We start from the raw sequence: 26979 nt of genomic DNA on the forward strand, positions 1-26979 counted from the left end.
TACAATAGCAGGGGCACTAGGGGAACAATACTTTGCCTTGCCCCGGGTGCTGCAAACCCACGCTACTAACTGCCGGTATGCGGCCCTCGAATGATTTTATTAATGCCCGACCGGCCCTCGACATGGAAAAGGTTCCCCACCCCTGCTTTAAAAGGTTGTTTTATCACAGAGGACATCATCCTCCATGATAAATACCCCACAATAAAGCATTTGCTTTATACCACTCAAGAAACCACGAAAGCCACTAAAAACTCACACAATAAGTACCCTTTGCTAAACCATTGTGCAACATCTAACTATACCGGAGTGAAAACTTCAAGAGCATTTATCAGCCAGTCATCATGCGCGTCCGTAAAATTGTTACAACAAATTGTATCAATGAATGCTACTATTCCTTGTCACAAGTAACAGTGACTGAAAACCCCACAGCTATGGTAACAAAAAGGTAATTGTCCTCTTTGGGATTTGTGCCTGGATAATACTGTTTTTGGGTAATGGGTTGCACGATGCACTTTGTGGAGGCATTGAGCTGCTGTGGATAATATATGCCTGTGTTTCAAATGTTATAATTGGTTAAGCCCATGGGCAGTAAATCTGAAAATGTGGTTCTTTAAAAGTATGCAAATAGACTATATGTTTTTCCTAGTGGATTATTGTATCATTGTAGGTATAAAGTGAGAACATTATTTAATTATTTTTTTTAATGTAAATACTTATGCTGGGCAAATATTTTTATGGGCACTTTTCTTAAAGAGATACAGGCAAGTGCCTGGTAGATGATTGTTGGCTGATGTTGGCTCACATTTAGTTAGTTATACTGGTTAATAGTGCATAGTAGTGTGTTATATTTAAAATTTTTTATAGTTCATTAACCCTTTAAGGACAGAGCAAATTTCGATTTTTGCGTTTTCGGTTTTTCCTCCTTGTGCATAAAAGGCCATAGCACTTGCATTTTTCCACCTAGAGACCCATATGAGCCCTTATTTTTTGCGTCACTAATTGTACTTTGCAATGACAGGCTGAATTTTTGCATAAAGTACACTGCGAAACCAGAAAAAAATTCAAAGTGTGGTGAAATTGAAAAAAAAAACGCATTTTGTTTATTTGGGGGAAATGTGTTTTTACGCCATTCGCCCTGGGGTAAAACTGACTTGTTATATATGTTCCTCAAGTCGTTACGATTAAAACGATATGTAACATGTATAACTTATATTGTATCTGATGGCCTGTAAAAAATTTAAACCATTGTCAACAAATATACAACACTTAAAACCGCTCCATTCCCAGGCTTATAGCGCTTTTATCCTTTGGTCTGTGGGGCTGTGTCAGGTGTAATTTTTTGCGCCATGATGTGTTCTTTCTATCGGTACCTTGATTGCGCATATACGACTTTTTGGTCGCTTTTTATTACAATTTTTCTGGATTTGATGCGACCAAAAATGCGCAATTTTGCACTTTGGGATTTTTTGGCGCTGACGCCATTTACCGTGCGAGATCAGGAATGTGATTAATTAATAGTTCGGGCGATTATGCACGCGGCGATAGCAAACATGTTTATTTATTTATTTACTTTTATTTATAACCTGGGAAAAGGGGGGTGATTCAGACTTTTATTAGGGGAGGGGGATTTTTACTAATAATAACATTTTTTTTTTTACTTTTACACTTATACTAGAAGCCCCCCTGGGGGACTTCTAGTATAAGTGATTTGATCTCTCATTGAGATCTCTGCAGCATAGATATGCTGCAGAGATCCATGAGATAGGCACTCGTTTACTTCCGGCTGCTGCAGCCGGAAGTAAACGAGTGCCGAGACGGGGACGGCGCCATCTTGGAGCGGTCCCCGGCCGGCTTCAGAAACGGAGATCGCTCCTCCGGGATAACATCCCGGAGGAGCGATCTCCCCACTAGACACCAGGGATGACGCTGCGTCCGGTAATCGGATGCAGCTGTCATGTTTTGACAGCTGCATCTGATTACTGTATTAGCGGGCACGGCGATCGGACCGTGCCCGCTAATACCTACGGTCCCGGGCTACACGCGGCACCCGGGACCAGCGCGGTTCAGAGCGGGGCCGCCGCGCGGCCCCGCTCTGAACTCCCTTACCGGCATCAGGGCGTAAATTTACGCCCGATGTCGTTAAGGCGTTAATATGTTATGGATAAAATTTTTGGGGATATATTGTAGATATAGATTGTAAAGGTTGTTAATGGGGAGGAATAAGTATGGGAATGGACTTATGGTGTGTTTCATTATTTTCTGGTCATTTTTATTTTTTTATTAAGTTCATATATGGCATGATATAAGAAATGATATAAGAAAATGTATGGCAATAAACTTAGCCACTTGTCCATTTATCATCTTTGCTGTAGCGTGGGCGCTAGCATAGTGCTGTCTTATTGTGATGGCTTCAGACAGCGACTGTTGTCTCAACGTGTGAGGGACCTACTGCTTCCAATCAAGGCTGCATAATCCTGACTTGCAGAGATGGGGCTGTGCAATCGTATCTGCACCTATTGTTGTTTACAGGCAATAAGTGACTTGAGGGTCCAAGTTCTTCCAGGAAATGGTGTGATGGTGTTCCATGTGCTGGCAACTAGAAATTGTACCTGGGTTTAAACCAAAACCGACCAAGTTCATGATCACACATGGTGCTTATAGTATCATGGTTTTTGCTGCCACTGAGATGAAAAACTGCCACACCTCTGATCGCAGCGGGCGGATCTTTGTAGCAGGGACCTTACAAGACTGTTGTTTAGTTCTGCCACTGGAGCACCCCTCGAGTGCCTGTGCCTTCCTTAATACAAGGCTGTCAACTAGCCTCTAGAACGACAAGCTGTGGATAGCACCTGATGCTGGTTTGGTGGATTACATACATCTTCATCCCCTCATGATGATGATGACATCTGGGCACCAAGTTTTCTGGTAGGGTCTGCTACATAATCATCATAGTCCGCTTTCCTAAGCGTAAATATGTTTGATTGGTTTCAGCACCTACCAATAATTAACTACTGTGCTCATTTAGTACATTGAACAGCACTATACTGTATAGTATATTTTAAACAAGAGATGTTCAACAAAATGAGCAATTATAATACAGTAGTGCACCAATTCTTTACTCAACCTTTACTGTATAGTGCATCTCACCCCAGCACTGTAATGGATGGGAGATGGTGGTGCACTGACTGTACTACTACTTTACTGTATATGCACTCTAGAAGTCTTATATAGTAAAGTATGTAAAGCCTCACCCATGCTAAACTCACCAGGTACAACCTACGCAAAAATGTTCGCATACTGAGCAAAGTTCGGATTCTGAACCTTACTTTCTGGTAAATTTTTATTAGAATACCGAACAGTTCAAATTCAGATGCTTTAGAACACCAAGGTATCACTGTACTTCAAGACAGGGTGCCAAAAATGTGTTTTAGAACCGAGTAACAGTAACAGTGAGAACTGTAGCAAACTTTTCTTGAAAATACTGTTTCAGAACTGAACTGTTTGAGTTCAGAGCAGTTTGAGAACTGAGGTACAACTGTATTGTAACTGATGTGGGTGGTAAATATGAGATTTAAAATATATTTTAACAGAATAAATTACTGGTTTTATAAAATCTATGTAAAGTGATGAAATGCAATTCTGGAGGGAGTGAGTAAGGAATACTCTCATGGGGTAGTTGGTAGTAGTTGTCAACTGCTGTGGGAATTTTCCCTCCAAGCTTATAGGTATATGTATGGTTAATATAATAAACTTTATACACAGATGAGTTATTATAAAGCTATTCATATTTGTTTTCTTATTTGGTTGTAACAAAAGACTGTTCCATCTACAGTATAATATCTTAAACACACTATTGTACATGTTGTTTCTTAATGTTACAGTATCTCTGAACTTTGCATAAGCTCCACATTATGACTTATGATTTTCATTGCAGTTAGAGGCTATGTTTAGGCCCCGTTCCCACTAAGGAAAGGTAGCGGAATTCCGCGACGGAATTGTTCGCCGTGGAATGCCGTTAGCCTCCCGCTCATAATGGGAGTCTATGGGAGGCGCGCACTCCTGCCCTGTCCGCGCTGAAGAATGGACATGTTCATTCTTCAGCGCGTACAGAGCAGGAGCGCGCGCCTCCCATAGACTCCCATTATGAGCGGGAGGCTAACGGCATTCCGGACAATTCCGTCACGGAATTCCGCTACCTTTCCTCAGTGGGAACGGGGCCTTACACAACATTTTTTAAGCTTCGTTTAAAATAATGTCCATCATTTTTAGTCTAAAATAACGGACGTCATTTAGCAGCCTGACCTCCCCTTAGTGCAATGACAGGTGTTTGTACATTATTCTAGTTTGGGTTACTAATTGGACTTTGGATGCGGTTTAATTGAAAAGTCCATTGAGTTTAATAGTAAAAAGGAAAAGAACGGTGACAGAAGAAAAACTGTGTGTGAACAACTAATAAAAAACGTCTGCTGTTTGCAAATGATGTCTGAAAATAATGATCATGTTCATTATTTTGACGTCCATGGTAAAAACGTCAGTTATTCAATGCATTGTGTGCATTGGATGTCCGTCTTCCCATTGACTTCAATGCATTGCCATTGCAGTCAGTTATATCACGGCAAAAACGGACGTGTTTTTTAAATAGTGAAATCAGCCGCCTTTTCTCTTTTTTGACATTATTTGAACATAGCCAGATAAAAACCTGAGCGCCAGGAATCTCATTGAAAATGACAGATAAGGATCCACAGCTTATTTTGCTGCAAATTTGCAGCGTGAAATCAGCTTCAGATCCGTTATGTGTGAACCCACCCTAAATCTAGATTTACATATATTTTTTTAAAATCAATGGGGGAAATTTATTAAGGGCTTTGTGTCTTTTTTTATCTGAATAATAGGCTTTTTCTCTCATGTTTGGTATAAGTTCTATTTATGAACCAGTATTCGATGGGCAATTATTTTTTAGATCCTACTTTTTTTAAAAAATCTGCCTGTTTTGCGCATTCACCCAAAAGTTTGCATAATCTGGGATTTGTGCCAAATTTATTATTTGCGACTTTTTAAAAAGTTGCACAGACTGGTGCAGGCCTACGTGTAGTCCGTACTATGTAATTTGCACAATTTTTTGCAAATATTCTGTGAATATTCTTTTTATAAATTTTTGAAACGTTTGTTAAAATAGTCCTATTTGGTTAGATTAAAAAAAAAACATATAACCTAAAGAAAAATCACATGTTTTAGACTCCCCCATTGTTTTTCAACCTTTTAATGTGTTTTATAGTGCTCAGTAATCTGACCATTTCTAGCTATTTTACATTTGCACTGGTCAAACATGTTGATACTGTTATTCAAGAGATTAATTTCTGGTCAGATTCTGTAATTTACATTTGAATTTACCTTGTTATTGCCCTTACAAAGTTTGCACAAACAGTACACTGAGTGGCTGGGCAGGATGTAGACTGCCCTGCCCAATGAATGTATTGAGTGGAAGCTGTTATTAATACTGCATCCCTGCTTACCTTTAGGCCGCGCCACATTTTTTTTTTCCACACTGATTAATCTTAAATAAGAACTAATGTAAGCTGATTTGCATTGATATAAAACACAATCTACTGACAAATGCTTCTGATGTGTTTGTGAGGGGTTTTTACTTTTTGGTAATTTAACTTCCGTCCCCCATAGGTCAAAAAGACCTATGGAAAACATTATTTATTTATTTATTTATTTTACACTGCATACCTGTTACAGGAGCCTCAAAAACTAACAAAAGAACATCACTGATGTGATCTTTACTAGGAGCATTAAAGATTGCCACTGTTAGTGTTTTGTATACTGAGATCAAGAAAGAAGAAGCTATAATAAAATAAAATTAAAAAAGATACTTCCTTCTCCTCTTGATGACTAGCTGTCTCTAGCAGCTAGGTTTTGAACCTCTAGTTTCATGATCATCTGTGCAGGTGCTGTTCAGCAGCATCAGAAGTCCCCTGAATTGACAACATGGAAACACTATATGGTGGCCAGAGTGCTAAGGGTAAAGATTAGATGAAAGAGAAGTGAGAAATGCTTACAAATATGTTAAGATCTACCCTTTAATTGACCAAGGTCGTATTGTAAATTGTAAGTCAGACCATGATTCATTTATTAAACGTATTATGTACGTTTAATGTATTATGTACTAATCTAACATTATTAATCAGAACGTATTGGTTGACTTAATGTATCATTTTATTGTACGTACGGTATATCTAGGAAAGAAAAAATCCTAATGCACGTTTGCATTTATTCTTTTGTCTCTTTCGTATATGTAGATTGAACCGCTTTGCCCAGCACTTCATGTCCTCTAAGCCATTGTACAGAATAATGTTGATTATGAATGTTCAGTGATCATATTCCACTTGTGACTTGAGTACCTATTACCACATCACCAATGCAAACTAATCCTGGCACAATAAGTTTCAAGTAAGATATTATAAATTTTCTACTGATAATTTTCCTTGAGAACTGTACATTAAGGGGCATTTTAAAGACTGAAATACTACCACAACTAGGCTGCTGCTTTTCTTTTCCTTTTGATGCAGACTTAAGACTTAAAACTTGTGTATAAAGCAATAATATTATTCTGTAAATGATAAACAAGTATTTGTCTTACACCAGCTCTGCGTGGTTGAAACACCACGTCTGTCGCTGTTGTCCTGGTCTCTTTACAAAATGACATCCGAATGTTGTAGCTATTCCTGAATATTGTTAGGTATATGTACTTGTTGATCTTTTTTTAAGGGGGTGAGGGTGTTTACTATAATTCAGATAGGTCATAAAAAAAAACTCAAGAGCAATTTGGTCCCGCTTCTAGTTGAGTGCGTTGATTCTGATTTGTTAACTTCCACTTTTGTAGAGCAAATCTAAAAAATATGTGGCCATTGTTATTATTTTTTACTATTATTATTTATTTTTAAAGCACCTACATAATCCAAAACATGTTACATGAATCAGGTGAATGGCAGACTGGTACATAGGGATAGAGGACCCTGCCTGTAAAGGCTTACAATCTACAAGGCCATCTCTGTTTTACACCAAGGATTGGGACCTGCTAGTTTGTGAGACCTATCTGGATATTTAAAAAGGGTGAGTTATGTAGGAAAATCCTTTCATAGTACTACAGTTATGTAACTGATAGCTGAAAAGGGGTGAATATTTAATATTTGCTGGTTTACTAAAATAACTATTTTACGGCTAGGTTCACACATTAACCAATTCATTAACCATTCATTTATTAACCAATAACGTGCTACATTAAAATCTATGGAAAAATGTCTATGCAGGCATTGTAAAAACAAACCGTGGGCATTAAAGTAGCACAATATTACATAAGAAAAATTGCTTTAATATTTTCCTATTTTACAGACATGTTTTGCTTTTATCTTAGTGTGCATGTAACCAGCTTTACTAATACATTAATTATGGAATATATAGATGGATAAACCAGAAATTGGTGTTCTGTGTGTAATTTTTCTCAGGATTTCCATCCCTGTGGCCATGGCTCCTTAGACTTCCTGCTAAAGTGTGCATTTAGTGTATTATGAACTAGAACATCTTGGGCATATTGTGCTATTTAAACCTGATTTCCCAAATAAGTAATGGATTCTAAGGTATGACTTAAAGGAGAAGTCCCACGAAAGTGACAAAAATACGGATAGGCAGGGTGCAGGTAAGTAATAAACAATGGGGTCCCATTCACAGCTGCCGGTGACCTGCAGCTCGCTTAGAGCAGTGCTTCTCAAACTGTGAGGCGGCCCTCACCAGTGAGGCGCCCCCTAGTTGTTGGTGAGGCCTAGCTGGGGAGCCAGTTTTCAGAAAAGTAGCTATAATCTGCACAGTCCTTTTGCTGTTTGCAAAAATCTCCATTTTAGCAATATTATTAATTTATTTATTACTTGCTTTATTAGTATCTAGAGCTTTTAAATAGACTTTGGTGAGGCCCAGGCACCCTCTTGGTCATTCTGGTGAGGCCCAGGCATTGCCTTGGTCTTTTGGGTGAGGCTTCAGTAGAAAAAGTTTGAGAAGCACTGTCCTAGAGAGATTGCCCACTCAGTGGCTATGTTCACACAACGTCAAAAACAGAGAAAAGGCTTCTACTTCTTCTATTTAAAAATACATCCGTTATTGCCGCAATGTACAGCAATTGACTTCAATGCAATGCATTGAAGCCAATTGTATGATGGAAATCCATTGTATACAGTGTATAAAATGACTGATGTTATTTGCACAGACATCAAATTAATGATTATGACAATTATTTTGGACCTGTTTTGCAAACAGCGGACATAATTTTTTTTTAGTTGTTTACATACAATCGTCTTTTTGCACCGTCCTTTCACCATTTTTATTATTAAATTGGACTTTTCAATTAAAGACACACTCATAGGCCAATCAGTCCACCTAAATTAGAATAATTTTCCAACAGCCATTATTGCACTCACGGGCATCCAAACAGTAAAATTGACATTCCCCCCCCCCCCCCCCCCAAAAAAAAAAAAAAACAGAAAGGAAAAAACGTGAACATAGCCAGTCAGTGACTTGGGCGGGACTGACATGTCATTTGCAAATACAACATTATTAATAAATATACCCTGTTGTGTTCTTAGGTTTGCCTCTTCTGAAATGCCCTGCAGCCTAGCTCACTCTGACAGAAAAATACAAGCTATTATATTCTAATAATAGTTAGCAGCTCCCTAAGCACAATTTAAGAAAAGCTTCTAATAATATAGTCCAATATGTAACAGTGACATCAATGTGCAGTGTCACTTTGGCATAATATGCTATATCACGACTTATTTTTGTGCCAGGACATGACTTTAGGGATGTCACTTGCTAAGGCTTTGCAGGGGAAAAGTAACCATAAATCATTATTGTGACTTAAAGTAGAAGTCGTACGGAAGTACAAAAACTCCAGGCAGGCTGGTGGGGGCAGGAAAATAATAAACAACTTAACTCACCTGTCCTGATGCCTTCTATGTACTGCTCCCAGGTCCCGTTTACATCAAATGGCTGTCATCTTAAGCAGGAAATTCGCCCGCTCAGCCAGTGACTGGGGTGGTATCCTTAGCAGGGGACGTGACGGTGCAGCTAGTAGAGCTGCAAGTCACCGGCTGATGTGAACGGGACCCTGGAGCGAAGCATCAGAGGCATGAGGATGGCTGTTTATTATTTTCCTGCCCTCACCAGCCTGCCAGCAGTTTTTGTGCTTCTGTGGGACTTCTGCTTTAAACTAAACTATCCCACATCTAGGCTATGTTCACACTACGTATATTTGAGGCTGTATGTTTGAGGCTGTATAGCAACCAAAACAAGGAGTGGATTGAAAACACAGAAAGGCTCTGTTCACATAATGTTGTAATTGAGTGGATGGCCGTCATTTAATGGCAAATATGTGCTGTTATTCTAAAACAACGGCTGTTGTATTGAAATAATGGAAGTTATTTACCGTTATATGGCGGCCATCCACTCAATTACAACATTGTGTGGACAGATCCTTTCTGTGTTTTCAATCCACTCCTGGTTTTGGTTGCTATGAGGACCTGACATGAGGACCAAATACAGCCTCAAATATACATAGTGTGAACCCAGCCTTAACATGTATATTTAACCTTTAGATAAGTAAGCTCTAAATGTAAGGGACAAGGTTGAAGCTCCTGTGCCCTTATTATTCCCAGTCATCATAATCCGTCTGTTCATGTCTAATGTGTCACAGGTACATACATTTAGCTCTCTCAGGTACAAGTGCTCAGGAGTGAGTGCAACCTTCCTTACCCTATAGCTGTGTCATGTGTCATAGTGTATTATACAGAACTCTTTTAGTGGAAATGTGTTGAGAAGGAAGACACGTATTAGCACACATTTCCAATCTGAATTTAAATCTATTTTAAAATACATGAATTCAGGAAAACAAAGTAGTTGATGCTTTGCCATATGCTGCTAGAAATAACAAATGCTTTTTCTAATAGTACAGATCATAAGCTTTGATTAGACTAAATCTGTGATAGGTGAGTAGCAAATCTTCCTGTAATTCTTTTCACTTTTACAGCTATTGAATATTTTTATTGTGGTGGGGTACTTATAAAAGTGAGTAAAAAAAAGCCAGGAGCATTTAGAAATGAGAGATCTTTAGTCGTCGCATGCTTCTTGTTATAGAACTGGGATTTTCTTAGTCATCTGAAATCTTTCTTGTCTTCTCAAGGTAGAAAGGATTGCTAGAGGCCAAAAATTCTTGTACAGGTTATCTATAAGTGAGAAAAGCATTTGTGAGATCCCTTTTAAGGACTAATAATGTTTTAAACACAACTGCTGTGTAGTGTAGGTCCTTTCACTCATTACACAGAAACAAACAATACATGCTGCTGAAAAACTGGAATAGGAACTGAAGCCTACAGTTAAAATCCATAATCTAAGTCATGTAGTAACAAGCAACTTCATACTGAACAACTAATAGAAGATTGGTTTGCATTAGTTTAGAGGAAATCCAATTCTGTTTGGCATCAGCTGGTACGGCATGTTATTAATTGTTTGGCATCTATTAACACCAATGAAAAGATTTACATGTTTTTTAATAATTTGTTTCTTGAAAGCAAAACAAAAAAACTTTTGAAATAGTCTTCATTTAAGACATGACTACCATCTAGCTGCTTGGTCTGCATAGTTGATTAATTTAAGAGACAAAACAAAATATGTCAGATGAGCTACATGTTGACCTCTTCCCTCTTTCATTAGCAGCAGGAAGGGTTGGCAGGGTGTAAATAGCAATTCAAAGTGTGGAGAGTTGGGCGAGCATACATGTAGGGCAGTTCACACAGGCTGCAGATAAGGAGGAAAGCACTCAAAGAGCACTTGCAGGGAAGAATCACATGTGTTCAAGTTTATAGAAAAGTAAGGTATACAGAGCAAACTAGACTCCTGAACAGTTAGACCTCATATTTAGCATTTATTATAGAAAGGATACATCAACTTAAAACAAATCTAATTCTAGAAGCAAGCTGCTAACTGCATTTCTAGTGGTCTGAAAATTAAATAACATATAAAGATTGCAGACATAATAATGCAATATTTTTAACTCAAGCTAACCACTAATATACTCTACTGCGCAAATGCTCTTCTGCTCATTGTCCATTGGGATAGGCAAACTTTTCATTGGATCTGCCATTCATACACAACCCATCTACTAGATGCTTTGGGGCAAGCAATAACCCCTGACTTGCTCTTTCCCTTACAACCCTCTGACAGAAGAAAAATTTTATTAAATGCAAGAATTCAGACACCACTGGTTCTTTGTTCATTTGTTTAGGAATTGTTAGCTGAACAGACTTTCCACTCGATTTACATCTGTAAAATAGGACCACATTTTACCTTCACCATTATTTATTGTTGTCTTCTTATGATGCACTTACATTGTGCTGTGCATCATAGGAATTGTGAGCTATACAGACTTTCCACACAATTTATACTTGTAAAACAGGACCTCATCTTACCTTCACCTTTCCAACTGACTGCATTTGGTGTTTCTGATATGACTTGTTATATTGCAATATTCTTTGTATGTACTTTGTTAAAATTTCTAATATAAACTCTTGAAAGTAATAATTTTGCCATCATAGGATCACATTTTTGAACGGACAGCAAGATCCTAGACCTAATTCCAATTGACATCCTCTGAGTTAATCTGAAGAGGGCTGTACAAAGAAAATGCCCTTGCAATCTTACAGATTTTGAGCACTTTTACTATGTAGAGTGGATTGTTAAGTTTAGATGTGCCATGCTGACTTCTACCCAATAAGACTGAATTCTGTCAAAAATTCAAATGGTACTTTAAACTCTTAAGGATGGAGCACTTTGCTTTTACCTCTTTGTGTTTAAAACCCTAGCGCTTGCATTTTTTTACCTACAGGCTATGTTCACACAACGTCAAAAGACGTCCGTTTTTGCCGCGATTTAACTGACTGCAATGGCAATGCATTGAAGTCAATGGGAAGACGGACGGCCAATGCACACAATGTATTGAATAACAGACGTTTTTGCCGCGGCCGTCAAAATAATGAACATGATCATTATTTTCGGACGTCTTTTGCAAACAGCAGACGTGTTTTATTAGTCCGTTATTTTAGACTAAAAATAACGGCCGCCATTTTAAACAGAGCTGAAAAAACATTGTGTGACCATAGCCACAAACCCACATGAGCCCTTATTTTTTGCAACACAAATTGTACTTTGCAAGGGTAAAATGAATTTTCCCATAAAACATGCTGAAAATCGTGAAAATAATTTGTTTTCTTTTTAGGAGGTTTTCTGTTTGTGCAGTTTTCCCTATAGTAAAACTGACACAATATCTATGTTGCTCAGGTCAGTATGATTACAATAGCAAACTTATATAACTTTTATTTTATTTGACTTTTAAAAAATGAAAACCTTTTAAAAAAAAAAAACTAAATGTTTTTTAAATTGCTTTATTACCATCCTTATAAGACTTTTATTTTTTGGTCTATGGGACTATATGAAGCATAATTTTTTGTGCCATGGTCTGAACTTTCTATTGGTAGCTTGCTTGTGTATATGCGGAGTGGATTTTTTATTAATGAAAAAACTTTTAGGTCCTTCTAGGGGACCTTTTATATACACTTCATTGATTGTTCATATAAGTCAGCGCAGTAATATATGTACGGCATTTATCCATGTTATCTGCACTCGATCACTATGGGCTGCTGGAGCCCAGAGTAATCAAGTGGCAAGCTGGGATCAGCATCATTTACTGACCCCCAGCTAGGCAATAAGATGTAATCCATCCAGTAGACTACCTAGGGTTGCGTTATTAGTGCATTTAAGTGCCCTACTACCTACGGCCACATTCTGAACCCTCTAGCTGCGCTGATGTACCAGGTACGTCATGGGTCGCTGAGGGGTTAGCAAAGTATTACTTTAAGGCTAAGTTCACAAAACTTACATTTTCGATAAATACTGGCAATTGCAACACCGCCCGCTATTTATTGAAAATCAAAATAACATTGTGTTCTGTATACACTCCGGCCAGGATTTCATGCGGCTGCATAGAAAACTAACATGTTAGTTTTGTGCGGCCACTATTCATTGTATGTGCCCGCATTCCAGATCAAAAGAAGTGAAGGAACACCAGTAACCAGTCAGAAACACGAACACTATTTTTCTTTTGTGGGAACTAGGGATGGTCCGAACCTGCCGAGGTTCGGGTTCGTATGAACCAGAACGCTCTGCATCAGATTCCCGCTGTCTGCCTGCTCCTTGCAGCGGGTGGATCGCCTGGAAAACTGGGATACAGCCTATGGTTATGGCTGTATCCCAGTTTTCCAGGCGGTCCTCCCGCTGTATCCACCCTCTCCACGGAGAGGGCAGACAGCGGGAATCATTTCCGAGAGTTCGGGTTCGTACAAACCCGAACCGAACCAGGTTCGGACCATCCCTAACATAGCTCATAAGTAACATTGAGGTTAGGTTTACAAACAGTAAAATAAAACCCCATTATAAGCAATGGGAGAATTGAGCATTCAGTTAGGTTCCCCCTGTTTGCTTTATTGAGCATCTTGATGCTCGATTGAGCACCATGCTCGGATGAGCATGCTCGATCAACACTAGTATACTACTAGGCATGACCATTGCTAAAAGGGAAAATAAATAAAACCCCTTTCATATATAGTACAAACCATTTGTAACTTATATGTTAGATGAATAGATGTTAATAAATGATCAATTTTCTGAACATAAGTGCCGTTTGCTACTGGTATGATGCATCATGGTATGCTAATCATATTGCAGCTGTTTTAAATTAAGAACAGCTGAAAATATAGAATATGCAAATATCTATTTTATCACAATTTGTAAATTGGAGTCTGTAGCATAGTATGCTAAAAGATTAGATTACTTTGAAAAAAAAAATCTTTTTTAGCTCTGTCAGTAAAATTTCAGTGTGAACATGTGTTCCTGTTTACTCCAGGCTTGATTATCTTGTTTTACATATACTTTAGTTGATAATTGACTCTTTAAAACATTTGATGATGTGTTATTTAATTTTCAAGTAGGCAATGCTGTAATTATTTCCAAACATTACTGAAACACTTACAGCTGGATCCGAGATGCCTGACATCGCTCAATGGTTTAAGCCATGCACATTTACAACTGGAAAGCAAGACGTATCATGGGAAATCAGCAGTATTATAGATCTTTTTGATTTATCAAATATATAAGTTCAAATGTGGATTACTATGACGTAAACTTTGGTCCAGGAATGTTGGAATGATCAAGAAAATAATAAGAACCTATTTAAGTATATGTAGGTATTCCATAAGCTCCAATTGCATTAATTGCTTCTACGATGTTTAATAAATAAATAGATGAATATATTGAGGGCATGAATGTTGGAAGTAGCAGTGTTGAAACAGTTGAGTATAAGTCTGTTTCATTGGTCAGAAATAAGAAACAAGTGCAGAATAGTATTGACAGATGGTTCTCTGAGTGGACTCAACATTAGGTATAATTTGCATATGCAGACCAACAAAATATTCATTATTTCCACCAGATGTCTGTTGACAAAGGGACATGGTTTATTTTTGTTTTTACCATGATGTCTCAGTTGCTATTTCTCATATTTATTTGTACTTATTTATGAAACAAGTTCATTATGTTACCATTGTGTCAAATATGTTAAAGGATAACTCCCTGCGACTTGTAGCAGAAGTTAGGATAAGTGGGAGCAGTCATATGATTATATACTTGGGGAAGACTTATATATATTTAGTCTAAGGATTATCAGACAGAGCAGAGTTTATTTGAATAAGTTGGGAAATTAAAAATAGATTACACAATTAATTTCTGCACCCACCTCATAATCAATAACATTATGAATGCACTTTTAGGCTGGGTTCACACTACGTATATTTCAGTCAGTATTGCAACCAAAACCAGGAGTGGATTAAAAACACAGAAAGGATCTGTTCACACAATGTTGAAATTGAGTGGATGGCCGCAATATAACAGTAAATAACTGCCATTATTTCAATACAACAGCCGTGGTTTAAAAATAGCAGCAAATATTTGCTATTAAATGGCGGCCATTCACTCAATTTCAACATTGTATAAACAGATCCTTTCTGTGTTTTTAATCCACTCCTGGTTTTGGTTGCAATACTGACTGAAATATACTGACTGAAATATATATATACAGACTTAAATATACGTAGTGTGAACCCAGCCTTAGAGTATGTTCACACAACATTTTTTTAGATGAAAATATGTCCTTTTGATCATTCCAGATGTAATGATTATGATCATATTTTTGGCTCAAAAAAGTGATGTAAACATGCCCGTAGTCTTTATTCTGATAATGTTGTAGGAAAAGCAACACATTTTTATTCCAGTCCCACTTTCTTTGGATTCAGGTTCAGATAATTGGGGAGTTTTTAATGTTTTTTATTTATTTCCCTAATTGGTAATTTTGATGTTGTAAAAGTATTTTGTCCATGAGGAAAAACATCAGTTGATACTCTGTGATGCCTTGTGTAGAACTAAATCTGGTTACATGGATCTATGTCTGTAATATACCAGATAAAGAATAAGATAAGATCACTTCCTGGTCCAAATCAGGATCCAAATGTGAAATTTATCTGACAGTCATTAAATCTGAAATAAAATCATTTTTAGGACAGTCGCTCATCTCTAATAACAGAAAGACAGGGAGACATAAGGGAACTTATATGGCTGACCTTTTTTTTATATCTTTGTACTGTGGGTATGAATTTTGTGTAGTGAAGACTATTTTATGTTGATGAAATTGTCAATAGCAGCCTTGTTATTATTTAACTAAACTTTCAGCTGCCTAGCTGTAACGCATCCCATTTCCATTATTATGACTAGTTCTTCAACTTGTACTGTTTTAAATTGCTGGCAATTAGCATATTTCAACCTTATTTTTAGGTTTAAATTGCAGTGTGAGAGTGTACTCTTCTCTTAGCTAATTAGTGCTATCAAGGAACAGTGGGTTACCTCATTAGTACCATGTGCATTTAATTAAAGAAGAGAAAATCAGAGTTAACCTCATAGTTAATATTTTCACAGAGTGTTACAATGCCAACACCTTCAATTGGAGTCACACCCCTGTGTATCTAATTATGCTCTAGTGCCAAATAAGGTTAGAAGGGTACCACCATGCTGTTAGCAAATAGTTTGAAATGAAAATGTGTTTTTCCAGTAGCTTACATAGCAGTTTGACATGCATAGTCTGTTTGATAGCTCTATCTGTTAAGGTCAACAAGTATTATAGCCATAATATATGAAGCAACATTTCCTACCTGATGTCAAAGTCGATGAGGTCTTCACACCTGATTAAAAGCAGATCAAATTAAGAAATAATGTATTAGAGAGAAGGAGGTGACGTTGTTCTGGATGCCCTCTAGTGTCAAACACTATTTGGTATGCTGTGAGTATGTTCGTGTTTTGGTTTTTCAATCCCCTTTAAATTCTAAAATTCCCCTTTTTAATTTTGGAATATAGATGAGCAGTTAAGCAAAAATACTGGTGAAACAGACAGTATCATCTGTTCATAAGATGCCTTCCTTTGTGATACAATTTGTGCAATATGTTTACTAATCATAAAGCTATGTGTATAACCTACATTAGTCTTACAAATTAAAATTGATAATCATAATAACATGGTGATATTGGGGGTTAAAATATTTGTCTAATAATATGTACAGGACTTTTTCTTCCCTAAGTATACAGTACACATATTGTTATTTGCCTTTGTTGTTCAGAGCACCCCATAGCATGTTCATAGAATGAACATAGAATGTTCTCTAGTAAGATGTGAGTTTACTGTTTGTAGTGGCCAAAATCAAAGTAAGGAAGGACCTATTTTCTATAAATGTTGTAAATTCTTACGATACTGCAACTGCTTAATTACACTATGCGAGGAACTGGAAAAAATATTAGTATCTATACACTTTAATTGGATTTGGCCTAGACAAAAAGTCTAATGTCAGCTTAAACCTATGCTCTTGTTCTTATTTTATTAGTTTAAACCATGATCAATATATAAGGTGGGACCCCACCACGGCAAACACAAAACATTCCACTAAGGCTAACAGTTGTCTACACTCAGTTCAACGTAAAGCGACTCTGTACCCACAATCTGACCCCCCCAATCCACTTATACCTTCGGATAGCTGATTTTAATCCAAGATCTGTCCTGGGGTCCGTTCGGCAAGTGATGCAGTTATTGTCCTAAAAACAACTTGCAAAACTTGCAGCCCTGTGCCAAATGGCTGTGGCCTAGATTGTGTATGCATTAAGCTGGCACAACCTCTCTGTCCCTCCTCCCCACCCTCCTCATCATTAGGAATGATCCAAGCAGATTGTCTCCTATTCATCAGCTGTGTCAGCACAGCACAGGGGCTGGATCGTTAAGGCACCTGTACACCAAGCCACGGCCATTGGGCACAGGGCTGCAAGTTTAAAAGTAGTTTTTTAGGACAATAACTGCATCACCTGCCGAACGGACCCCAGGGCAGATCTTGGATTAAAAGCAGCTATCTGAAGGTACAAGTGGTTGGGGGGGGGGGGGGACAGATTGTGGGTGGGTACTTCCCACTTGTACTTTATAGGTCCTGGGTAGCTCAATTGCTCTTGTAATAACAAAAACACTGGGTCAGTATCTGTAATTGTATACTAAATAGACATACATCTGCAGTTTCGGGTAACATAACCGATCACATTTTCCGCAGACTGTTGTTGTCCATCGCAATGGTAGTTTGCCTAATGGTTACGGATGATGGTTGGCTAAAATGGAAAAAAATTACAGTTTTGTCTGATTTTATTTTATATACGAGGGCAACTTGCCCTAAAAAACTCCCTCTAACCTCCCTCGACCACCTGTCATTTCCCGAATCCCTGTTTTCCACTTTGATTTCTTTTGCCTTGTCCTGTTTTTCTAAGTTACACTATGCTCAGATTCCAAAAAGACACCAAGCATGTTGTAGTCAATGCCATGTTTCTTAACCTACTTCTCATGTAGCTGTTCTAAAACGTATATGTCAGCCTCCTGTCCTAGAGGTCCATGTGATGCCCTTTATGGTTCCTTCTGGATGTACATTCAGCTTGTCATTATTGCAGACAAGAATTACTACATGACAATTGCATTGCAGGAATAATGCCTTAATTTATCCTTTTTGGGATGATATTCTGGTCCACCAGCCTACTGTACGGTTTGTGAATTCCAGGCATGTTATTTAGACAATTGGAGGAATTTCTTCAAATACCTCAAGACATATCTACAGCATTATATATAGTTAGTCCAAATAATATTCTAATTTAATAAATCTTGGTTATAGAGTACATTTTAGTACTTTACTATAAATTACTGAAAAATACAGACCTAAGAGGATGTTATTTTATATTATTCAGAATTGTAAATAATTCATGCTAAGATGTGAGATGTGCCATCTTCTAAATTAGATATACTGTCTGTGTCACAAGATGTTATTTACATGTGAGCTGCTGCTCTTGACAGTGTCATTTTAACAGCAAAGACAGTATTGTTGAGCAAAATCAAATAAATAAACTGTGCTCACTGCAGTGACGGAGTGCAACCTGGACATTCACATTTAATTTAAAAATTCAACCTTTAAAAAATAAGGTTATACAAATAAGACATGTAATGAGATTGGAAACAGATGTGAGATTTTTTTTGTTAAGAAGAACTATTCATAAAAGGTCAAAGCTATCCTATAGCTTACATTATATTTTACATGGAGAGACATTGGCACATTTTTATTTGAATCAAAAAACTTGTTTGACTTCTAGACATACAATAGTGTGATTTTATTTTTTAAACACTTTAAATGTTCCAACTGCTTATTTGTTTTATTCTACAAAATTGAACATATAAGCTATTATTTATAATTTTTTTACAATAATACTTTAAAAAAAAATATGTAGGCATGTAGTAGATGTGGGTATATCCCCTGCAGAGCGAGGAATGTGTGGTTTATACAGGCAACATACTCCTAAAAGAGTCACTGTCGTATTTTTTTTTTTTTTTGCAGAAATCAATAGTCCAGGCGATTTTAAGAAACTTTGTAATTGGGTTTATTAGCCAAATCTGCCATTATCTGCATGTAAAAAGCCTTTTCCCAGGTCCCCCCCTCCTTCCTCTTTTTCATCCACTCTGAAAAATCTGAAAATTGTGACTTGTTGCAGGAGTCGTACCATGTCTGCTCTAGGGAGAGGGGAGGGGGGAGGAGGAAGGAGGGAGTTAGCCAGCAGCAGAAAGCAGATAACAGAGGATTACAGGCACGGAGCTGGGTGACAGCTGTAATCCGAGCTCAGACAGGTCACTGGTGACTGTCACAGGAGATATCCCGTGAGGGATTTGTAGATTAACTCTTTGTTGTCCTGTTTTGGTCTTTTCTTTAGCTCTCTCCATAGGAGAACAATGAAGACAGGGGGGAGAGCTTCAAACTGCTTTTTCATGATAAAAATGCATTTTTCGGATAATAAACCCAATTACAAAGTTTCTTAAAATCGCCTGGACTATTGATTTCTGCAAAAAAAATTTTCACGACAGTGACACTTTAAGGCTGCGTTCACACTACGTATATTTCAGTCAGTATATGTATATTTCAGTCGGTATTGCAACCAAAACCAGAAGTGGATTAAAAACACAGAAAGGATCTGTTCACACAATGTTGTAATTGAGTGGATGGCCGCCATTTAATGGCAAATATTTGCTGTTATTTTAAAACAACGGCTGTTATATTGAAATAATGGCAGTTATTTACTGTTATATGGCGGACATCCACTCAATTTCAACATTGTGTGAACAGATCCTTTCTGTGTTTTTAATCCACTCCTGGTTTTGGTTGCAATATGAGGACCACAATACTGACTGAAATATACGTAGTGTGAACCCAGCCTAAAGGTGTTATCCAGCAAAAATATTTTTCTTTCAAATCAACTGGTTTCAGAAAGTTATACAGATTTGTAATTTATTTCTAATTAAAAATCTCAAGTCTTCCCATACTAATCAGCTGCTGTATGTCCTGCAGAAAATGTTGTTTTCTTTTCAGTCTAAGGGTATGTGCACACTACAGAATCCTGATGGTAATCTGTCGCAGATTTGGATGCTCGCCCACGCATGCGGATGCTGGTGGACGTGCGCATTTCCGCTGCTCCCATAGCCTTTATTCTATGGTTTGCCAGATTACACATTGATCCTGCTCATTCTTCGGGCAGACAGCAGAATCTGGTAAACTATAGAATGAAGCCTATGGGACCAGCGGAGAGGCGCACGTCCACCAGCATCCCCAAGCGTGGGTGAGCCTCAGAATCCGTGGCAGGTGATCCGCTGGGATTCCGTTATGTGGACATAGTGCTCTCTGCTGACATTTCTGTCTAAGACAGGAACTGTCCAGAGCAGGAAAGATTTTCTATGAGAATTTGCTGCTGCTCTGGACGGTTTCTGTCTCAAACAGAGATGTCGGCAGAGAGCACTGTGTGAGACTGAAAAGAATACACCACTTACTGCAGGACACTAAAGAAGCTGATATGTACTGTATAGGAAGACTCCATTTTTTCAAATTGAACTAAAGTTCAAATATTTTCGCTGGATAACCCCTTTTAGGTCTGAGGGGCCCACTACAGCTGATAAGATCTACGTGCCCTCCTGTGTACTTGTATGTAGGAGCATACCCAGCTAGTCAAAGGTTACATTCAGCGGGTCAGTCTCCTGCTCTACATTTTTGCTGTACCTTGGGATGACAACAGTAAGAAGAATAGTACTTGTTCATTGATATGTATCTCCTCTAACATCACAAAAATGGTCCTGCAATAACTGGGGTTTTCCCTCGCTGTGGCAGAACATCTTTTTACAAAAGGAACAAGATTAAAATGTCATCAAGGAAGTTGGTTATTGTTATTTATAATTTTTGTTCTAGGCCTCTTATTTGCCAAATCAACCTACAAAATTTTCACAACCTCACAGGAAGTTGCAAACAGTACACATTATGTAACTTCCATATACATTTTTTGTACAAAGGAGAATATTTCTTTATTACTCAGAATAAAGGGCTGTATCAAGTGAAAATCATACAACTGGAGTATTGCAATCCATTAACTGCAATTTAATGTAAAGGACAGATCCTTAAAGGTTAGCATTGGGTTGAAATCCCACTCGGTTTAAGAGTTTGTATCTTCTCTTGGTTTCCTCCAGGCACTTTGGTTTCCTCCCACACACAAAAACATACAGAAATAGGCCATGTTCACACGCCGGAGCGCCCGGTCTCTGCAAAGATCATTACGGCCGGTACTGCAGCCACTTGCTCCATTGTGTGCACTGACATGGTTTTGTGCGGCCGCTATTCAATGAACATAGCCTAAAATATATTATTAATATTATTATTATTATTATTATTAGCTAACTGAGAATGATAGGAGGTAAACCAATTACAAAGTGAGAGGGGTCTAGAAGTTACCACCCCACAGAAGGAATAGAGCAGTAGATAAAGACAGTCCAGAGTCATGCTTTATGAAATTCAAGTTTTACTTCACGAGAGACAGCTTGATGGTAACATCAGGTAAACAAGCTTGGTGGTGTTAGAGAAACCGTTCTTGGTTACAAATTTAGAAAAGCTGACTGTTGCATCTGCAGTTCTGTATATCTCAACAGAATGATTGATCACTCTCTATGGTCTATAGTTTCTATGTACCCTTAAGGTGGCCATTCACCCCCAATAACTAATGGCCGAATGATCAGTTATGTCTTCCATCCACCTCCTGTCCTCCCATACACAGAAACGTTAGGCACAGCTGAGCATTCCATTGTTCTCTGAGGCAGAGCTCTAGCTGCAGCTTATCTCTTCCAGAACAAAGGGGTCAGGTGGTGATATTCTATCATGCCCAACCCCTATCACCACCAACATCATCTGTTGGTGGATGGTTGAGAGAACCCCATTCACCTTATTCTGGCAGCCAAAGCTGCTGTGAGCAACGTGTATGGCTGTTAGAAGTATGTAAGGACCTATAGTGTATGTGGGGAGGTCCAGGGATAAGGTTCCACTACAACCTCTGTACTTAATACAGCTATGTTCCTGAGGAGCAGTATTGTATATTATTTTTACAGAGATGTTGAAGCTTTTGTTAGACATGTGACAATGTTTGGTTTAATAGGTTCAGCACCACCTTGAAATTTGTATTGACTTCTTAATCTCAGGGGCATTGGAGAGGAATTCCTATTTTTGAACTTGTCAGGTAAACATCAAATGTTTTTAATTAGACTCATTTTTTTTTAATAGTAAAGAATATGAGAAAATATGTGACAGCATTTAGAAAATGTATTACATTTTAAATGTTCATTGTAACTACTTCTGTGTATAGACAATCAACCGAATATTTTTGTAATGTGTGCATATTTCCGGGTAATTATGATTTGGCCATGTTTCAATGCTCAGTTTGGGTATTGTTAAATGATACGGATTTTCATTGCTTACTTAGAGACATAACACCATCATAGTTGAAATTATTTTCAGCAGTAATTAGCTGCATCTAATTTATATTTATTACTGGAAATGATGGCAAATTAATTTTTAATTAGTTAATATGTGGTTTGCACGATGCAGTCAGTGTAATTTGCAGGGGGTATTGAGTGTATTACATTAGCAGGGAAACTGATTTCTTTTCCTTGAATGCCATCATCTACTGATTGTGACTCAACAAATAATCTGGAATTAGTTGCATTTTGACAATATAAAAAATGTAACATTTTACCAATCAAGACATGGTAGAATTGAATCTTTTCTAGCATCAAATTATTTTATTCACTACCCTGCTCCTCCAGTTCATGAATACCTTTCTTCCTTCTATACAATACAACAAAGCATGCTCATTATTTGTTGAAGGTTAAAGGATATGTGAGCTGTTTCCCTTGCCAAACATTGCACACCATATTTCAGCATGCATTCATTATATGTGAGACATATTATTATGGATCAATATCTTCTGATATGTGATAAGGGTAAACATGACCATAGTATGGTATGGTCCCTTACCATGCCTCCATGTGCTTCATGCTATATTTTTCCCACTGGAATTACTTCCTAGGGAAAAATGGGTCTTCGCATAGGCAACATATTGTGACCTATGGGCATTGCCATGTGCCTACGCAATGCATTAATGTCATTCTTTTATTTAAGTAAGTTCACATAGACATACATAAGGGAATCTGTCCCCCTACAAGCAAAGGGGATTGTGCACAGCAAACAGTAAGGTCACAATTCAGAGAGTCAAAATCCAGGAAGTGATCAGATTCATGTGGGAGAAGTAATGTAAGTCATTTCATTGGGAAAAAAAAGTACTGTATTTTATGTATGTGGTACACGTCTAATTTTTAACAATTTTCCTACCAACTTTGCTTTGGCTTTAAAGCAAAAATCAAGTTTTCATAGGGCTGTATATCTTGAGTCTTCCCATAGCTCCTATATGTCATACAGGAAATGTTTTGTTTTCAGTTTGACACAGTGCTCTCTGCTGACATCTCTGGCCGAGACAGAAACTGTCCAGAGCAGGAGATGTTTTCTATGGGGATTCATAGAAAACAGAGACAGAGTTTCTGTCTCGGCCAGAGATGTCAGCAGAGAGCACTGTGTCAAACTGAAAATAAAACAACACATGACATACAGCAGCTGATAAGTATGGGAAATGTTTTAATAGAAGTAAATTACAAATCTATATAACTTTCCAACACATTTAAAAGAAAAAGATTTTCGCTGGACAACCCCTTTAATGTTTGCCTTTTACAATGTGATTTATTGATGGAAAGCAGCAACTATATTTACAGTATTTGGAGAGAAAAATTGTCAATAGTTCTCTGTGGAAATCTCATTCAGTTTGTAGACTAATATTTTACACTTGAAATGCATCTAAGTGTGAAATTCTAGAACCTGCATTTTAGAAAGGTTGGCATAACATAAAATTCTGCTTAAGAATATTTTAAACTGTTTTCCTATTGCTATAAAACTGTTAGCAGAAGGCTTTGGAACGTATTCCATAAACAGGTTACAAATGTATATGCTAGTAAGAATTATTATATTATTACACTGTATGCACCAATGTCAGATTCATCAAAACATTTCACATCACAGTATTTTCTTTTCTCGGAGGTTTCTGGGTATAATAATAAAGCTTTAGGGACATAAGATTCTCAGGTTTCTCTCTACTCCTGAAACCTGTTAACTTTTTCTGCAAGAGACAGAGGAGGAGAATAATCAAAACTAGTGAAAAGAAAAAGTGGAGTTGTTACAGCAGCCAATCACATTTCAGTAATAATTTGGCTATTGTTACAGTTGGAATTTTGTTTTCTTTTTTGTCATGTTACTAATACAGTGTTTTCTTAGATTTGCCGGATGTCACCCTGTTAAATTTATATACCTGTGTCAGATGCCATTTTATAGGATTTGGAATGAGGCCTGATAGAGTCAGCTGCCTTAGTATGGGCATATTGTTTTTGAATGGTGAAAAATAGAAATGAGCACAATTTAGGCATACTCAAGTCCAATTGTTATGGATCTGAATACATGTAAATGAAGAAATTGGATGAAGCTTTAGGGAGTCCAGGAAAACATGGATACAGCAATAGGCCGGATTCATGTATTCTCAGATTCCCTAGGGCTGCACCAAGTTCTTTATCCACCAGTATTCAAATGCTGAATGATCAGACTTGAGCATGCTCAATTTGTGCTCATCTTTACTAAGAACTATCCAAGAAGACCAATATGTAGAGATGTTTACATGGAGAACTTTAGTAATCATTAGTGATGAGCAAAATTTTCAAAAGAAAGTTCAGTTTGGCAAGTTTGGTATGGATCCAAACTTCACTAATAGCCCTGAAACTTATGTATATCACTGTTAAGTCACCTAATATATCTAAATACTCTAAGTACTTGAGCTGTTTAGGGCAAAGGTAAGGTGAATAATACAGCCAAATGTAGGGCTATGGGTGAACTAAATATAAGGCTACTGACTTTTTTGCAACAATTACTGTACTACATAGAAAACTGGAATACCTAAGTTGCAATGTAACAGATCTTGCACTGATAGAACAGATTCAGAATGTTCTATGCAGTGTAGTTTAAGTACATCTGTCTGTGATCCTACCTTCATCTATGTAGTTTACTGATCAGTGTATCTCATTGAGATCCTCTCCAGTGACCTACTATCTCTAAATTGGCTTCTGAAGTCATGTGCATAGGTTTAATAGTGGCTCTGACATCAACTCTATGCCACCTCCTGATTTTTTGGTTGTTTGTAAGGCATGATGGGCTACCCTGAGGTCATGTGATCCTTCTTTTTTTTCCTTTTTGCCATGTGGATTACTTTTTTAGGAGGTTCTGTTGAAACAAACTGCCTCTGGTTCAGGTTCACAGCAAAGCAAACTTTTAGCAAGGTTAAGATCAAAGCCAGGTTTTATAGGCTTGCTTATCTTTAGTAATCTGCATTACACAGAGCTCTATAGACTTTATTTGGCTCCCTGTATGATTGGTATGGATATATAAACTTGCTAATTATATCTGTTGAAGATGCAGCACTGGGAGGTTAACACCAATATAAATGATTTGGGATGCCCATCAAATGACACTGTCTTTCAACCATTAATCTAGGATTCCCAGGAGTTTGCCTTCCAGAAGAAATCTGTTTAGGATTAATCTCACGTCTCATCCACACTAAATATGGTAAATCGTATATTGATCACTACTAGAGATGAGCGAACCGGGTTCGGGTTCGAGTCGATCCGAACCCGATCGCTTGGCATTTGATTAGCGGGGGCTGCTGAAGTTGGATAAAGCTCTAAGGTTGTCTGGAAAACATGGATACAGCCAATAACTATATCCATGTTTTCCACATAGCCTTAGGGCTTTATCCAAGTTCAGCAGCCACCGCTAATCAAATGCCGAAAGTTCGGGTTCGGATCGACTCGAGCATGCTCGAGGTTCCCTCATCTCTAATCAGTACTGTTCTATGCAAGGAAATTTATCATCCTAAATTAGAAACCTTCCAAGAAGTGATCTACTGTATATTTCATTGGATAAACTTGATTAATACAGATCATCTTCTATGTTAAAAGAGGGACCCCAGACCTTATAATAAATAACAATAAAAATCTAATGTTCTATATACCTGTGTGAATGGAGTATGAATGTGCACCACAATTCAATGGTAAAATTACTATTTATTTGACACATTGATCTTTCCCTTTTGGTAACCTATACTTGGCATTTTAATGTACTTGATAATGCATATGTGCCTTTGTTTTGTGGCAATTTTCTTGTCCATTGAAAATACAAAACTATAAACTATGAAAAACACTTGTGGGTGACATGTGAAGTATTCAACAACAATATCTATTGTCAGTAAGATCTTTTTAATTGCTGCAATTGAAAAATAATGTTTTAAGGTATCTAAGAGTGTAATGTAATAGTTCATTGCAGGAAAGCCCCATTAAATGGCTGGTCTAGGTGGGGAAAACTCTTGATACTGTGATTGCAGCTTTTAGATTCTCAAAAATCTGTAGCTCTCTGGCTACTATGAGTTGTCAATAAGACAGCTGATCTAATAACGCTGCCATCGGTCAATGAGTTGCATTTACACAAATAATTTTAAGACATCACAGAACATATAATTAAGTGCTACTTTGCTGTAAATTGCTGTAAAAACCTGCATAAAAAACACCATTTGTGAACACAGCCCTAATGACCACTCAGGAAGTTATGTAGCTGGCCATACACATTAGATTAACCCCTAGACGACCCAGGGCGTATAGTTACGCCATGGAAGTCTGTCCCCAGACGACCTAGGGCGTAACTGTACGCCCTGGGTGTTTCTCCCGCTATGAAGCGCGCTCCGGAGCGGAGCGCGCTTCATAGCAGGTGG

At 37.7% G+C, this 26979-nt stretch overlaps 1 protein-coding gene across 14 annotated transcripts in view; it reads left to right on the forward strand.

Annotated features, from left to right (window-relative positions):
• The window catches only part of FOXP2 (forkhead box P2), a 209106-nt gene that overhangs the window by 84244 nt on the left and 97883 nt on the right, over positions 1-26979 (forward strand). The window contains exon 1 of one of the 14 annotated variants that reach the window (XM_069976292.1): positions 6364-6453. The exons of the other annotated variants lie outside the window; for them this stretch is intronic. The gene's annotated coding sequence lies outside the window, so the exon portion shown is untranslated. Of the gene's footprint in view, positions 1-6363; positions 6454-26979 lie in introns of those variants that run through there. 14 annotated transcript variants of the gene reach the window in all.

This window comes from Dendropsophus ebraccatus, chromosome 1 (assembly GCF_027789765.1).
Source record: "Dendropsophus ebraccatus isolate aDenEbr1 chromosome 1, aDenEbr1.pat, whole genome shotgun sequence".
Lineage (NCBI taxonomy): Eukaryota > Metazoa > Chordata > Amphibia > Anura > Hylidae > Dendropsophus > Dendropsophus ebraccatus.